Raw genomic sequence first — 17,370 nt, 5'->3', positions numbered from 1 at the left:
AGGTAATTTTTTAATTGTTTGTCATAGGCTCTTAAGGAAAAAAAAATGTATTCACAGGAGAAGAAAAAGTGTTCACATTCCTCAGCCGACTTTGATACCAAGAATTTGTATCACCAGCCTTTTTGCTTAGAAAACAGATTAACATTGTTCCATTAAAACAGCCAGTCATTACCAAGGAGTGCATAAATAAAAAGGTTTGAGGGAAAAAAGTAAGATTTCTTTAAAGTAAACTTGCAATGAGATTTTTTTTCAAATACATCTTCAAAGATGTTATAATTTTTTTTTCAATATATGAAATTTATTGTCAAATTGGTTTCCATACAACACCCAGTGCTCATCCCAAAGGGTGCCCTCCTCAATACCCATCACCCACCCTCCCCTCTCTCCCACCCCCCATCAACCCTCAGTTTGTTCTCAGTTTTTAACAGTCTCTTATGCTTTGGCTCTCTCCCACTCTAACCTTTTTTTTTTTTTCCTTCCCCTCCCCCAGACTTTAGCCTCTACTACAAAGCTGTAATCATCAAGACAGCATGGTATTGGCACAAAAGCAGACACATGGACCAATGGAATAGAATGGAAACCCCAGAACTAGACCCACAAACGTATGGCCAACTAATCTTTGACAAAGCAGGAAAGAACATCCGATGGAAAAAAGACAGTCTCTTTAACAAATGGTGCTGGGAGAACTGGACAGCAACATGCAGAAAGTTGAAACTAGACCACTTTCTCACACCATTCACAAAAATAAATTCAAAATGTTATAAAGTTTTTAAAATTGAGGTAGTGTGTGTGTGTGTGTGTGTGTGTGTTCGTATTTAATTTCATGTTATGTAGACAAGCTCCATACACATTTTCTCCTTAGTATTTAAAAGAATATTATAAAAATTGTCAGGCCTAAAAAAATGGTATGTAAAGAATGAAACAGATATGTGTGTGTCCACTGGCTACGTCTTACAAAATCAAACATTACTAGTGCAGGTGTCCCTCTCAAATCCCTCCCCCAACCCCTCCACTCCCTAACTGCAGCACATGCCCACTTTCCCCAGAGGTGACCACAGTGCTGGATGGTGAACTTATCAGTCCTTTGCTTTTCTCTATGTTTTTACTGCACGTGTATGGAAGGATCTCTAAACAAGACTTAGCATTATTTTGCTTTTTAAACTTATTTAAATAGCATCACACTGTATATAAACTTTGTGAGTTCTTTTGAAAGTTACTTATTTTTGCTCAACATAATCTTTATGGGCTTCTAGTCCTCAATTTTATTTTGTTAACATATGTAGTTCCTACTCATTCATTTTTAGTATCATATAGTATTACCTTCAATGGCTACACCACAATTTGCTTATATACATTATCTAGTGATGGGCAGTTCATTTTTTACCAATTTTTCACTCTTACTTTGCTCTGAATTTTTTTGTATGTGTATACTTGAATGCAGAGAAATGTAATTCCCTGTGGTGTGTGTATCTAGAAGTGCGTTGCACCTTCAACTGTTTTAGGAATGTCCAAAGTCTACAAAGTGGATAAACCATTTTACACTCCAAAATGCAGTATAAATGTATCAAATCAATATGTTGTACCCTTTAAACTTACATAATGTGATAGGTCAATTATACCTTAGTTTAAAAGAAGGAGGCAGAAAATAATACAGTATTAGTGTTTGCTTGGTATATCCATTTTTTTACTTTCAAACAGTCTATATCCTTAGATATGAGGAATGTCTCCATAAATAGCATCCAACTGGATTTTTTTTCAAACCATACTTGTATCACTTTTGTTAAGATAACAAGTTTTGCTTCTTAATCTTCATTAATATGTATTATCATTTATTATTATAATTACTATTATAATATACAATTAATGTATCTATATATTAATATTTGTTATTAATCATGTATTTGAATATATTTCTTTGTTTTAAATATATCTGAATATATTTCTAAAATTTTATTTTGTGCATTGATTTTATCTTGCTTGTTTTCAAAGTTCTTTTCCCCCTATAATTTCTTGTATGTTTTGGATTGATAATTTTCCCCCTGTATTATCATAGAAGTTATGAACACTATTTCTATCCTCTTAGTGGTTATCCTTAACAGGATTACCTATTCATTGAACACAGCTTAAAGATTATCTATGTTTTCCCTTCTACTGAATAACAAGTCCTGTAGAATGCTCCTGTCTTAGAGGTTATGTGTAATAGTGTTTTATTTGTATCTTTATTTTTAATGCCCAATATGGAATCATTATTACTTTACACAATTAGTATGGTTTAGTTTCACACATGCTTAAAAATTTCTTTACTTTTCATGCTTTCTTGCCTATCTGACCTTCACAGGATCTGATGATGGTAAATTCCATTTTTATTTGATTGAAAATGACTTTATTTCTTATCTGTTATTGATCAACAAATCCAACTATATGTATAACAGACCCTATTTCTCATGTCTCTTAACCTCCCTTTACCATTTCTATTGTTTTGTATCGTACTGTATACAAGTTCTTTAGAATCAGTTGACCAATTATCTTCAGGTATGAATAAATTGTTAATATAATCATTTGATTTTTAATTTGTATTATATTTTAATTTTTTTAAAGTTTTTATTTGGTTCTTTTCAATTATGCTTAATTGTGGGTAAAATCTTTTTTATTCATGTTCTTATGTGTATTTAAAAAATATTCTAGGCATTTATATAATTTACTTCATCTGATAAATCATTATCTTAAGCTTTTTGGATATCTAATTCTGCTATTTGTGGTTTCTCCTGTCTCCTGTTCATGGCTCTTGTTTCCTTGGGTGTTTCTGGAATTTGGAATCATGGGCTCATGTTTGGTGGTCTTTATCTGTTAAAATGCTGTGACCCTTAAGTTGAGGGTAAGTCCCTTCAGACAGCATTGTGTTTGCTTCTGCCAGGCATTCTGGGATGCTATCAATCAAAGACCATTTTAAGTTTATTTCTTGCCTTAGGGTTTTCTGGTCAGGGAAGTATTTTAAGTCTGAACTCTAAACACACTTGAGGCAAAGACTGTGGTTATAAACTCTAAGGAGAACTCTTTTCTCTAGCCAGCAATTACTGAGACAGTTAAATGTCCCAAGCACCTCTGTTTGCCAAAGGTAGATGATTTCCAGTCCCTGATTTCATTTTGAGTGTGGTTTTTCTAGGGTCTCAGCACTGTGGTGGGATGTGGTTCCATCTTGCCCCTATAATCTAAGCCCAGAACTTGCCTCCCTTTCCATCACCATTCAAAACCAAAGCTTGAATTTACAGATACTGACAAACACCTTGTAAGGTGCTACATTCTCAATGTGACCATTCTGGCACTCAGCTTCAGTTTTGTTTGTTGGATTCTGGGGATTACTGTTACCTTTTTCTTTTTTAAGTTCAGATATTTGCTATTTGCTTTACTATATCCAGCATAGATAGAGTTTTGTATAAGGTCTCTGTGTTTTATTTTTTATTTTTTAAGTTTTATTTATTTATTTTGAGAGAGAGAGAGAGAGAGCATGTGTCTGCGTGAGCAGAGGAGGGGCAGAAAGAGGGAGAGAGAGGGAATCCCAAGCAGGCTCTTCACTGTCAGCGCAGAGCTCGATGCGGGGCTCAAACCCACAAACTGTGAGATCATGACCTGGGCCAAAACCAAGAGCCAGACACTTAACCGACTGAACCACAAAGCCCCCCAACTTTCTTAAAGTTTTATTTATTTATTTTGGAGGGGGACTCTGTATTTTAAATGACTGTTCAAAGTTAACAGAAAAAAAATGCATTTTCTTGGCAGTCCAAAAAATATGACATTTTTTTCATTTAGTCTAGATCAACACAATCTCTTTTCACATATTGCATAACCTTTGGTGCCTATTATTTCTTCAAATATTGACCAGTTTAAAAAAAAACACACACAACTTGAAAATGTAGTTGTTAAGTATTTAAATTAGAAATTTCTTAGGGTTGCTGGGACTTTTATTATATCTAAATGTTTTACTTACCTAATATTTTAAAAACATATAAGGAGATACCCATATGATGTATATGAGAAGAAAAACAGGAAAGCTTTTCGCTCTACAATTTATCTAGAAAACAAGACCTTATGAAGAAGTGAGAGGCACATCACTGCAGCGGCTGCAACGACAGGCAAGTGTCTGGCAGAGAACAACCCAAGACCAATTATCTGGATGACGTCCTAAGAGGGTAATAGGAGGTTTCCGGGAAGAAAAGCCGTGAAAAACAACGTCTCAGCATCATTGATTAAGAACATCCTTCTCACTCATTCCCAAATCTCCTCTCAGGAAGTACTTAACTGTCTAGGTGAGTACCCTGCAGTGCCCCACGGATACTGAGAAAGGTTCTGAGCCAGTGTATGGAGATTCTAGCGAACCGCTCTTGCGGTTATCATGAGAGTTTTCAAAAAACCCAAATGTGTGTTATGCATTGCCTTGCAGTGAATAAATAATGTTTTACACACACACGTATATCCACCCACTCATATACTGGCATTTTTCAATGGTTTATTAACACTATTGGTGATTATTTCAATACGCTTTATTTACAAATGTCACAGAAATTATATTACCTTCACCTATGTGTTTTCTCCCATAAAAGACGCTGAAAGTACAATAACTATCACGTGTTTCTGTGCGTGTGTTGGCAGGAAAGCTGGGGCTGAAACTCATAATGTTAGAGAGGTTCCTCCAATTCAAACAATTTGAGAATTACAGTTGGAGGAGGGACCCATTTAATGAAGCAGTTCTGCATCTGCCTGGACTCCCTCTTTTCTACCAAGAACCGTTTGAAGCTAAGGATTCCCCGGGGTTTTGTCCTAAGATTATTAGCTCACAAAGGCTCTACGATTACACTTCAACGTCGGTCTAGAAAGGAAGGTTCTCCGAGTCCTTAGGCCACAGCAAAGTATAATAATAAGAAGCCCTGTTTGCCCTTCATATGTCTGTCCATTTCTTCTATCCCTGTATCTTAAACAATATCTAATTTTCCTGAAGATGTTGCAGGGAGGGATATAATTCCTGACAGATTTGGTCAAAATGTCTTACAGGGCTCCTTGGAAAGACTTTAATGCCCACCCTTGAAAAGATCCCACTCTACAGTGAATGGTTCCAAAGTGCTAGGAAATTCCTGCTCCAGTAAACAGCTTTTATACCCGAGGCAGAGCCAGAAGGTCAGAGATCACTCACCTCAGATTTAAGAAAACCAAATGAACTGAAACAGAAAGAAAAAAGTGCATTTTCTTTTTCAGAAAAAAAAAAAAATTCCTTTTCCCCCTTTCTTACTAATTTCTTCCCAACTAATCCTAATCAGTCACGTGAAAGAAATACCACCCCTCACATGGTAACCATAGTTGGGCACAGAGAGTAAGCTGAGTGGTACAAAGATACCTATACCTGTTCCCCCTCTCTTTTTCTCTGAAAACCGTGAAGAAAATCATATAGCCTCTAGAGCTTTCCTAAGTATGCCTAGTCCTAAGTTCCCAGTCCAGAAGAATCTTCTTCCAGAAGAAAACCGTGAAGAAAATCATATAGCCTCTAGAGCTTTCCTAAGTATGCCTAGTCCTAAGTTCCCAGTCCAGAAGAATCTTCTTCCAGAAGAAAACCGTGAAGAAAATCATATAGCCTCTAGAGCTTTCCTAAGTATGCCTAGTCCTAAGTTCCCAGTCCAGAATGCTTGGAAGTAAGAGAACTTCAATTTCTAATTGCGGCTGCCTGCCCTTACCATAGCTTCTTTGAGGATGACAATAGGTAATTACGTAGTGACTGACACAGCAAGAGACCATGTGACACGGAAAGCTTAGGGAATCTCTGAGTTATTGTCAGGTTAGGCAGCAGAGCTGGGGCTGAACTTTCTGCTACATCCCCAAGTATACACTGGAAAGCAACCTGCAGGCTGGTGTGGCTGAACGGTTCAGGCTAGTTTGGATGCCACTGGACTTCCAAAGGTCGCAACACTCCTCCCCCACAAAGAACTCATATACTATCACCACTTAACATTAATCATATCATAGCTCCATTACTTCTCTTCCTCTATCTTTTCCTCCATTTCAAAATCTTTAATATGGGCACAAAATCGGATTCAGTAAATTATTACAGAAATTGTAGCACTGTTTCAGAGTGGAATATGTAGTATAAATTACACATTTGAAGTCATTAGCTGGGTTTAACTAAAGACAGAATGATTAGGCCCTTGATTAGTTCTGTTTCTCAATGATTACACAGTTTTACTGACAAATAGCTTGTCCTTTGTCATGGTAACTGGGGTATCGTTACTAAATGGAGGCAATCTATTTGTCAGTTAAACTGTGTAATCTGTCAAAAGTAGAATTAATCAGTAGTCTAATCAGTCCACCTTAATCAAACAGCATTTGGCAGAATTCATTCAGAAGGTAGGATTTATAGAGTTCTACACCCTGCACCTTGTTATGTAGCTAATAAAAAGTCCTATTTTTGTGCTGTTAATGCCTATCTATCTATCTATCTATCTATCTATCTAAAACTTCAGAAGTTGTATTTTTTCCAACAAGAACTGAGTTAAAAAATTTAAAAATCATTTTAGAAACAAAGTCACATTTAAAAAAAATCTTGGAGGTATCTCCAAATTTCTCCAAATAGAAATTTGTCGGAGGTTTCCTCTTAGTTTAGCCAAGGATTGCTTGCCAGGAGGTAAAGAGTCATGCCCTCCACTACACAGACTAGCAAAGACAAGGATGGATGGTGGGCAGATTACCTGCATGCCACAGGTACACATTCTGAATATTACCCATGGTTGTTTTTATGTCAGGCCCAATCAAAGAGAAATAGAAAATATAGCAAATGAGCTTTTTCCTTTGTAGTCAGAGGCCAAGGTATATGGTATAAGGAAGTCATAGAATGATGGTTCATAAATGTTCTCTCATGACAGTGGTAGCCTGACTCCAATAAAATTGAGAAATAAAAATGAGTAAGCAATTATAATTAAACAGGCAGACTAGTGAGGATGGTGAGGAGTATCAGAGCCTATAGTATTGTGAACATATATAAACACAGTTGCCTTATGACAGGGTTCAACCTATAAGCAAAAAACATCTGCTCCTTGGTTGTTATATAGTGTGAGAAGACACTTGATGGACAAACCTTTCCTCTACTTGTCTTGCTCAAAGCTGTAACAAGGCCAGAGTGTCCGTGCTGTTAATGAAATAACTTCCATGTGAGCAACTTGGACACCAAATGCAATCTGAGAGAAGAAACTCACTGAAGAGGAATCAGATGTGGAAATAAGTCTCATTCTCTCTCTCTCTCTCTCTCTCTCTCTCTCACACACACACACACACACACGAAGTGTGTTAGGATATAAAAGTTATCTTTTGTTCCAAATGAATTTCACTGGATTACTTTTTCTAGAGTAGATATTTCTAGCTATTAATATTTACCCTATTAAAGTTCAGAAAAATGACTCTTGTCAGATGATAATTTCCTGTTTCTAAGTTTAAAAGAAAATCCTAAAAACCTCATGAAACAGAGATTCTATGTGAATTTCTTAAATATGAAATTTCTAAATAAAAAGAAATTGTGTACATTTCTATTTTCCCATTTTCTCAGTTACTGCAGCAGTGGTTGACTTTCTACTCTGGCAGAGATGAAATGGGCAACTTGTGGCTAAATATAAAAGCATCATATATTTTTTTATGTTTATTTTTGAGAGAGCAAGAGAGACGGAGGCAGAGTGTGAGTGGAGGAGGGGCAGAGAGAGAGGGAGACACAGAATCTGAAGCAGGCTCCAGGCTCTGAGCTGTCAGCACAGAGCCAGACGCGGGGCTCGAACTCATGAACTGAGAGATCATGACCTGAGCCGAAGTCGGATGCTTAACTGACTAAGCCACTCAGGTACCCCCAAATCATCTTATTTTTAAAGCATTTGGGACAAAGTCATTTAACCCTCAGACTTTTCCATCTGCAAAATGTCTCACTAATCTCCAAAGCAGAATGTGGAGCTTCTTGTGTAAGGAAAGATCACATACAAACAGCCTTGAACTCTTGCCAGGCTGCACCCTGATAAGACCCATTTGCCAGACCTTCCTGAGACAAGGCACAGGGGGCCTAAACCATCCACTGTGGTCTGGCGCAAGGTTTCTCAACCTCAGTATCATTGATATTTAGGGCCAGATAATGCTTTGTTTTAGGAAGCTGTCCTGTGTACCCACTAGATGTCAGTAGCACATACCTCTCCCCTCCAAGTTTATTCCCAAATTGTAATGACTCAAAATATCTCCAGACATTGTCAAACATCCCCTGGGGGTCAAAATCACAGAATTACCATACAGTAAAGTACTTTCTGAACTATCCGCTGTCAAAGACTGTGTTTTTCCCAGTGTGTTGCTGACCACTACTTTTGTGAAACAGGTTGAAGTTTGAAATTACTTAGATGCACAGCAATGTCAAAAAGCTGCAAAAGTCCTAAGTACTTTGTCACGATTTCTGTACCTATGTCATCACAGACCAGAAACAAAGTGGGCTGGTACTGGTCTTCAAGCCACACTTTGAATAGCACTGGTATAGAATAAAAATATCTTTGATTACAAATGCCCATGATTTAGTTGTATCATCATTTAAGTGAACAAGTTATATAATACATCTTACATAAAGCATAACTACCAACAGAATTACATGTAAACCTTGAATTAAATATCCTTTTAATATTACATATAAAAATTCCAAATTTTTATGGTTGGGGGTAGCAGAAAGGTTATAAATGGAAAAAAATGCATATTTGTTGAAACTGGGTGGGGTTACATGGAGATTTCATTACCCTATTCTCTTTGCTTCTGTGGGCTTAAATTTTTCCTTATAAAAAGTTAAAGGATTTTTTAAAAAATTGTTTTCATTTTATTCTAAAACTTAAAACATCATTCTCCTTCTGCTTCAAGGATCTTGGCCTTGTTTTAGGGAAACCGTTTCTGGTATCGCAAAGGTGGATCCCGTAAACATTAAGTCCTCTCAGAAGTCAGAAATGCCTGCTCAGAGATGACCTGGTGCTAACACTGACTGGTCCCACCGCCAGCCACACAAACTCAGCCTGGTGAGTAGATTCCCCACACTCAGCCTCTTCCCCCCCCAGCCCAGCATGCTCAGGTTGTTCACTCAGATGTGTGTTCAGAGCAGGGGGTCTCTTGTGCTCTCGTATATAATAGGGTCGTTTGTCTGATTGGGTCAACATCATACGTCACGTGGCATTTTACATGCTAGATCCTCTGAGAATAAATGAGAGCTCTAGGCCCCATCCTGCAGTGGCCCTGACACTGACCAGAGGTCAGGCTTGATGTGTGCCCTTCAGGGTGGCAGAAACTATGAAGCTCATGCTGATATTTCCAGATTTTTCCACTGTCCTAGGAGCCAGCTAATTCTCTCGGTAAGACTGGCTCTGTGACCAAAAGATGACTACCCAGTTCTATAAAACATCCGGTTGGCAACAGAGTTGCAGGTAGAATTTAGAGAAGGCTTTGGGAGTGTGGCCCCACGGGCTGCTGTCACACACAGCTGAGGGGACAGATCTACGGCCCACAATGCGGCATGCCATATATCTAACAGCTCCTCTTAATGGCCCTGTTTCTGAACACGCATGTGCCACCAGCTGCACACAATCAAAATGCACCGAGTTTCCCTCTAATGAGCAGCCTTGCCTAGAAAACTTCTTTTACAGATGTTTATAGCTTTTGTGGCTTTTTATTCACCATCTTATTTTTATAGCTGGTGTGATCTTTCAACATATGACAAAACATACCCATGGCCTAGTAAACAATGCACCTAAAAATTATAACTCTTAGGGAAGCTTACAGAAAGCTAGGAGAATATTTAAAGCAGGTTTCTACATAACACATCCGTAATTGGTTTTGCATTGTGGCTAATGGAAAACACACTTTCTAAAAACTAGGAAAATGAATTGCACAATTCACATATAGAAAACTAAAAATAAGCGCAGTAAACAGAATATAATTCTTATATTAAACTGTTGTATACAAACTTTAAATAGAAACAAGAAGGCACTCCGTCCCTTTTTAATCCACTCTTGAAGCCCAAAGAATGATGTGTGTAAATGAAATGGCTAGAATAAAGTCTGGTCACTTGCAGAGAGGGGATAGAAGAGGTTTTCCGGTATAAACCGAGCGAAGAATTATCCGAACCAGCTCAAAAACCTTGTTTCCCTGGGGCTACATAGGTGACTGGTACCGGGACTCATCTGGAGTGGTGAGGCAAACTGACCTGACTACACTTTTCCCTTATATTCTCCCAGTCTCTAACCTATGTATTGCATTCCTGCCTGCACTGAATCACCGAGGGAATCTTTTTTTAAAAATATCAATACCTGGGGCGCCTGGGTGGCACAGTTGGTTAAGCGTCCAACTTCAGCCAGGTCACGATCTCGTGGTCCATGAGTTCGAGCCCCGCGTCAGGCTCTGGGCTGATGGCTCAGAGCCTGGAGCCTGTTTCCGATTCTGTGTCTCCCTCTCTCTCTGCCCCTCCCCCGTTCATGCTCTGTCTCTCTCTGTCCCAAAAATAAATAAACGTTGAAAAAAAAAATTAAATAAATAAATAAATAAATAAATATCAATACCTGGGCTCCATTCTAAGAGAGCCTGATTTAGCTGGTCTGGGTGTGGCCAGGCACTGGCATTTTTTAAAGCTCGCAAGGTGCTTCTAATGTGCAACCCAGAAGTGAGAACTTCTAACCTGGTCCATCATCTTCTCGGGTAATAACTGTACTACTACTAATAAATATAACAACAGCAACAATAGCTTTTTTTTTTGAGAGAGAGAGAGAGAGAGTGAGAGAGAGAGCGTGAGTGGGGGACATGGGCAGAGGAAGAGAGAGAGACTCTCAAGCAGGCTCCATGTTCAGTGGGGAGCCCAAGGTAGGGCTGGATCCCACGACCCTGGGATCATGACCTTTGCCAAAATCAAGAGTCACACACTCAACCAACTAAGCCACTCAGGTGCCACATAACTTCTATTTCTCCTCCTCTTCCTATGATTCTCTCCTACCAAGGCGCTATTATGCGTGTTAACAGAATGTCTAGTTCATGTTGGCTGGTAAAGTGCTAGAAACTTTTAAGGATTTTTTTTTCCATTTCATTGTTAATTTGGAATGGTTATTCTCTCTTGCAGGTGAAGCTGTATTAGTTTTAAAACATGACCAAGGTTACACCATCGGGTAGAGAGGACACAACTCAAAATACGGCACGCTTACTTCACAGCCAGTGTCTGTAGTGACCTTGTGTTGTGGCTTCCTAACCACCCGAACCCCTTCTGCCTGGTCAAACACAGTGGAGGAGACTACCTGGTCCAGCCAAGAGACAGACTGTTGATCAGGCTAAGCTGCCTGCACACGGAATCACCTGGAAGCTTCAAAAAATGCTGATGCCTGTGACCCAACCCCAATGAAATCACAGAAAGTGTGATTTCATTGCTCTGGGGTGAGGCCTGAGATTTGGCATTTTTAAAAGACTGTAGGTGATTCTAACATGGACACACATTTGAGAACTACTGGGCTAAGCCAATCATGGCAATTCCACTTCCTTTTCAGTGATGGGCTTAGATGTCACGTGTCACATGACTGTGGTTATTAAGCAGAGTAAGGTCTGTGGGGAATTCTGAGAAAGGCTTTTCCTGACTGTCAAGGTTGACACGTACAGAGGTGATGCCTGGGTTGCTGCAGGCAGCATGTGAGGAGTTGTGGTAGCATGTGAGGAGTTGACCGAGGGAAGCAAGAGAGATGAGAGGAACCACTCAGAGGAGACACTGAAGACCTTGTGGAGCCATTGCACTGACCAACCAGAGACATCCCTACCTCTGAATTCTTGTTATGTGACTTAACGAATATCTTTATCATTTAAGGTCCTTTCAGTGGGGCTTCTGATTACTAAGGAATGGAAGTATTCTACTGTCTTTACCTTCCCAATCATTGCACCATATTCCACCGACCCTATGCTAGTGACAGAGAATACTTCTAGCAGATTGAAGCATAATGCTACAACAATAAGTCAAAAACTCAAAGTCAGTGGCTGGCTATTAAAAATGACAAAGTACATAACATCCCAGTCTAAGAGCCTCAGCTCTAAAAATGGAGTGAGTGTTCTTTTGGACAGCAGCATTTTTCTTAAACATATGAAGAAAGTTAGAAGGGAGCTGAAAATAGGGGTGCCTGGGTGGTTCAGTCGGTTAAGCGTCTGACTTCGGCTCAGGTCATGATCTCATGGGTTCGAGTCCCACCTCAGGGTCTGTGGTGACAGCTCAGAGCCTGCAGCCTGCTTCAGATTCTGTGTCTCCCTCTCTGTCTGCCCCTCCCCCACTCATGCTCTGTCTCTGTCTCTCTCAAAAATAAACATTAAAAAAATTTTTTTAAATAAAAGAAAGGAGCTGAAAATATATTTGCTGATAAGAATTCTGAGAACAATGTGAGAGTTGTGCATTGTAAAGAATGTTCTTTGTAATCCTTGAAAGAAAAGGAATGCTGGTTAAGTGAAAGTACGTTATTATTTAAATTATCAAAAGGGAAACTACTTCTTTGCCTGCATAATGACAAATTGTTTAGATTTTTTTCCTCAAAAATCTTACAAAAGAAGACTAATCGTATAAAGAGGGCATTTTTTCATAATAAGGAAAAAGTGATTCTCACCAACTTACAAGATTATAAATCAAACTTTGAAACAGAAATTCAAATTGTAACAAAAATATGAGGAAATGTAAGGGAAAAAAGTAGAAGGGAGTAGAAGGGAAATAAATATGATAAACAATATAAAGGATATATGGAAAAGATAAATGTATGTATACATATATACATAAAGATAGATATAGATATAGATATAGATACAGATATAGATAGTGTCAAAAATATTGAGTTTCACTTAACAATCAGAAATGAGGCCAATCATGGAAACAAACTGTTGGAGCTGTGAGAACACAGAACACTAATGTGACTGACTTATTCTTTTGTCACATACTGTCTTCAACATTTCTGTTTGTTGTATACTAAAAATTTGCTAATGAAAATCAAAGTAGGTCTTGTAAGTTTAAAGCAGCCTCAATTTTTGTGCATGTTCTAAGTTGTTTTATCTACCTAAGGAATATTTCTGCAAAAATTAGTCTCAAGACACGGTAATGCACCACCAAAAACAAACTTAGGAAGAAAAATATTAACTACTTCCTCTAAAAAGGTACTTTTCTATATGTGAATTAGTCAAGCTTACTTATCAGTTAATTTCAACGTTTCAAGTTCTATTTACAAGTGATCTGACAGCAGTCAAGATAATCCCCGTGATTAGACGATGGCGTAATTAAGGGTAAATTCATCAGCAAAAGTCTCCATTGTGTATTGAGCCAGACACCTTGTGGAAGACATGAGGTTTGAGACATGGTCCTTATCCTCAAGAAGAATCCAACGAATTTGAAAAAAAAGACAGGGTAGATGGAGTAGATGGAGTTGAGATTTACTTGCCCATCAACCTTCAGTTTGTGTGGCTACACAATATGAAATACAATATGCAGCAAATACCAATATCCCTGTCAATTTAGGGGTCAAAATACAGTGGCACACGTTACAAAGAATAATATGAAATGAGAACACAATGCATTTAAGAAGCAGATTCAATCAATCCACAGAGAAGTGATTTAATTCAACTTGCCTACTTCCAAAAATAACAAGCATGCTTTCTGACATATGTGATGGTGGCAAGTGTAATCCATCTTTGAATAAAACTATAAGGTTTATTTAGAGATCTGTAGGAGAAAGGAATTATGTAAATGCAAAGCCTTAGAAAAGGGATATCTAATTCTGAAGAAATAACATACTTATCCCATTACATAACTTTGAAAATAATAAGCAGAAAGGTGCTATCACACATGCAACTAATTCGCCCATGGCCAACAGAGCATTCATTTTAGCCAAGTTCATGTCAACAAGTGAAACACAACCATCAAGGCACAGGCAGAAGTCAGAGGAAATCATATCATCAATATAAATTACATCTCTGACTCAACACACTCCACAGATGGCAACAAGCTAGTAGCATAGACCTGCCCCCTTCAAACCTCAAAAATGCTGAAAAAACCAGCCTGTCTATTTGCACAGGTGAGGATTCCACAGTTGTCCTGGCAGAGACCTTGCTAGATTTGAATGCGCTCAAGTCATACAATGTTTTCACAAAAAGTTAGCTTAAAAATTGAAGGAAAGAAGGAAAGAAAGAAAGAGAGAGAAAAGGAAGGAAGGAAGGAAGGAAGGAAGGAAGGAAGGAAGGAAGGAAGGGAAAGAAAAAGAAAGAAAGAAAGAAAGAAAGAAAGAAAGAAAGAAAGAAAGAAAGAAAGAGAAAGAAAGAAAGAAAGAAAGAAAGAAAGAAAGAAAGAAAGAAAGAAAGAAAGAAAGAAAGAAAGGGAAAAGAACACAACAGCATTATTGGAATAAGTGAGAAAAGTTTTGTTTTCCAAATTTGAATATCTATAAACATTTTTACCCCAAAAGCAACAGCAGAACATTATTTTTATTCATAAAGTTAGCATCTTCACTCTTTACCCTTTTCATCTAACTGTTTTGTTCTGCAAGTAAATTTGAGCTCAATCTTCTTTTGCAAATGGGTGAGTTTTTGTGAAAACTTTTTGTAATCTCTGGTGGCACTACACAGCAGGCTGATAAATACTTCCTACCACGTGCAAAATACCATTCCTCCCCCCAAAATAAAATGACCTACTGTCATCAGCAGCAATCAGTAACAAATCAGATTTTGCCTTTTCTTTTTCTTTTTACATAATGGTGACTTCATTCACTAGCTTCTGATTGTTTGGGGTTCAGTATGTTCCTTGAGAAGAGACTTCTCATTAATTTATTTTAAGAACTATGACTAGTATGACCAACTGTCCCCATTTACCTGGGACTAGCCCAGTTTCAGGCCTTAAAGTCCCACATCCCAGGAATCTCCTCACTGTGGGCAAAGAGCAAGGTGATGCCAAGTTGGTGTCTATGTTAAACAGGCCACCTGAATTGGGGAATACCAGCCTGTTGTAATGTCCCATTTATACACCATCTAGGGAACTACAGGCATCATCCATATAAAGTCACTCAGCTGTCACCTGATAGCACAATATGCTAAACACAAGGCCTGCCTATACTGCTCCTTGCCCTCTCTCCCGCTCTCTCACCCTAGGTACAAACAGAGTCTTCTGCCTCCCTAGAAGGATGGACTCAGCTCCTCAGGACAAGCAGTGACTGTCACTGCTGAGAAGAGCAGCTTCCTGTCCCTGCTGGCATTAAGTTAAGATGCTGGAGGACGAAGGACGAAGGATGAAGAATGGCTGAGGGGTAAGAAGAGTAATACTTCAGGGTGAAGTGCCAAGGTTTTGCTTGGGCCAAGCAAAATGCTTTTTGACTCAAAAAGGTGGTTATTGTTTTGTTGTTTTGCTTAAAGGAAGAACATTTGCAGAGAGCTACTTATGAGCTATCAGAGCGACTCAGAAATCATTCAACTCATTCTCTCCAAATACATTAGGTAAAAGAAAAGACTTTGAATTGAGGGAATTTCCTTGTGGTTACTATTTTCCAAGACACAGCAAGTCTAATAGAATTGCAGATCTCAATTCTGAACCATTTCTTTGCATACTGGGATGATCTTATTTAATGTTTTCCTTCTTCACATTTGTTCCTCGATTTACATGTACCATCCCTTCAGAGTATGCTAACACGTTGGACAAGAATTGCTAGTGTAATCTCTTAGAGATTTGTTTTCTCTTTTTACACCTGCAGGGGCAATAGTTTTTCTCCTAGTAGCCAGATATTCTCCAAATCAAATCAATGTAAGTAATACATTTGGTGGAAGATTCAGCTAACAGAATTCTTACTCTGCACACCAAGGAATGAAGCCGCAATGAGGCCCAAATGCTCAGAGAGAGTTCAGTGAGTGTACTTCTTTCCTATCAAATAAAGTACAGAACTAATCTCCAAGGACCGCTGTCCAGACAGGGGGGGAAAGAACATACATTGGTCATCTCAAGACACAAAACCGAGGGTGTGGATGGGCGGCAAGGCAGGTCTCTGGGGCTGTAAACTCAGTATTGCATGAAAAGGAACAGACATTTGGCATGCGGCAGCCGTAGCACCCGCAACAGCTCTTAACAGGACAGATGTTGGAGAACTCACTCATGTCCTGCCAATGGGGAAATATAAACAGAATTTAATATTTTAAAAATTCAAAATTTAGCCATTGAGTCATATATTACTTGGTGATAAACTGTCCCGCATGTTAAAGACTATATTGTAGATGGAATGTCATTTTTTTGGCAACTGCTTGGTATACTGCTTACATGTCTAGAAACACATGTTAATTTTTGTTCCCTCACTTCTGTTGCTTCTACCAAGCCAAATATATATAATAGACTGAAAGCAGTCGTGTACATCACATTCTGGCAAAATGTTGATTTTAACTTATACTGGAAGAGTGAACCAAATACATTCATTCACTGGATAGGAGTTGCTGAAATGGCAAGCCACATACATAAGGGAGGTGTATGTATATATTTACATACATGATATGTACACATATAGACACGGTGGATGTGATAAGGACAAAGGCTTGAGTTTAACAGAATTAATTCAAATTAATTCAGTGTAACACATATTGAGACCAGTCCTAGGAAAGCCACCAGAATTGTCCCTACTGATGTGCTGAGGTTTGGCACTGGGATCCAGCCGGTATCTGGCACGAATGCTCTGGGATGTTTGAGACCTGGAACAAGCCCAGGCTTTAGGGCTTTAGGGCTTTAGGGCTTTAGGCCTGGGCAGCTAGGCAGTCAGGGAATCTCAAGGGTAGACCTAAAGCTGTTCAAGGAGATTTTCAAGTGTCTGTCACTTTTTACTAAAGCGGAAAGCACTTTACACTCTGAAAGCACCACTGAAGAACTCAGACCATCCGTTTTCTGCCACGATAAGAATTAGTCCTTGGATGAGTGGCTTCTGTCACCACAGCTTTACCCTAGCCCAACCACTAACCCTGGAGTGAGGGGCTTCAGGTATGATTACCAGCCTCCTGCGTCTGTTGCCCATTTCTTCCTCCTCATGATTTCCAGAATACCAAATCTCAATTCAGTAATCTGCCCTAGGCATCTGTTACAATCTAGCAACAAAAATCACAAGCAATCAGCACCATCATAATCACTGTAAAGCACAGCGTTACGAAGCAAAGAAAAACTTTAGAAAAACAAGGTATGTGTTTGATAGGTCTTTAAAGTACAAAAAATATTTTAAAAATAAAGTACAAATAAATAACATTTCATGACTAAAATTCATTGAGAAACTGCTGTCAATTTTGGTTCCTATTATTTCTATCCTATTATTTCTATCTTGATCATATAAT

General features: G+C 38.5%; 1 protein-coding gene across 5 annotated transcripts in view; it reads right to left on the bottom strand.

Moving 5' to 3' along the window:
- PRDM5 (PR/SET domain 5) overlaps window positions 1–17,370 on the bottom strand; it is a 216,273-nt gene that overhangs the window by 12,986 nt on the left and 185,917 nt on the right. Inside the window, exon 15 of one of the 5 annotated variants that reach the window (XR_006710158.1) lies at window positions 17,037–17,130. The exons of the other annotated variants lie outside the window; for them this stretch is intronic. The gene's annotated coding sequence lies outside the window, so the exon portion shown is untranslated. The remainder of the gene's footprint in view (window positions 1–17,036; window positions 17,131–17,370) is intronic. 5 annotated transcript variants of the gene reach the window in all.

This window comes from Leopardus geoffroyi, chromosome B1 (assembly GCF_018350155.1).
Source record: "Leopardus geoffroyi isolate Oge1 chromosome B1, O.geoffroyi_Oge1_pat1.0, whole genome shotgun sequence".
Classification (NCBI taxonomy): Eukaryota; Metazoa; Chordata; class Mammalia; order Carnivora; family Felidae; genus Leopardus; species Leopardus geoffroyi.
This window is presented reverse-complemented; position numbering and strand designations above follow the sequence as displayed.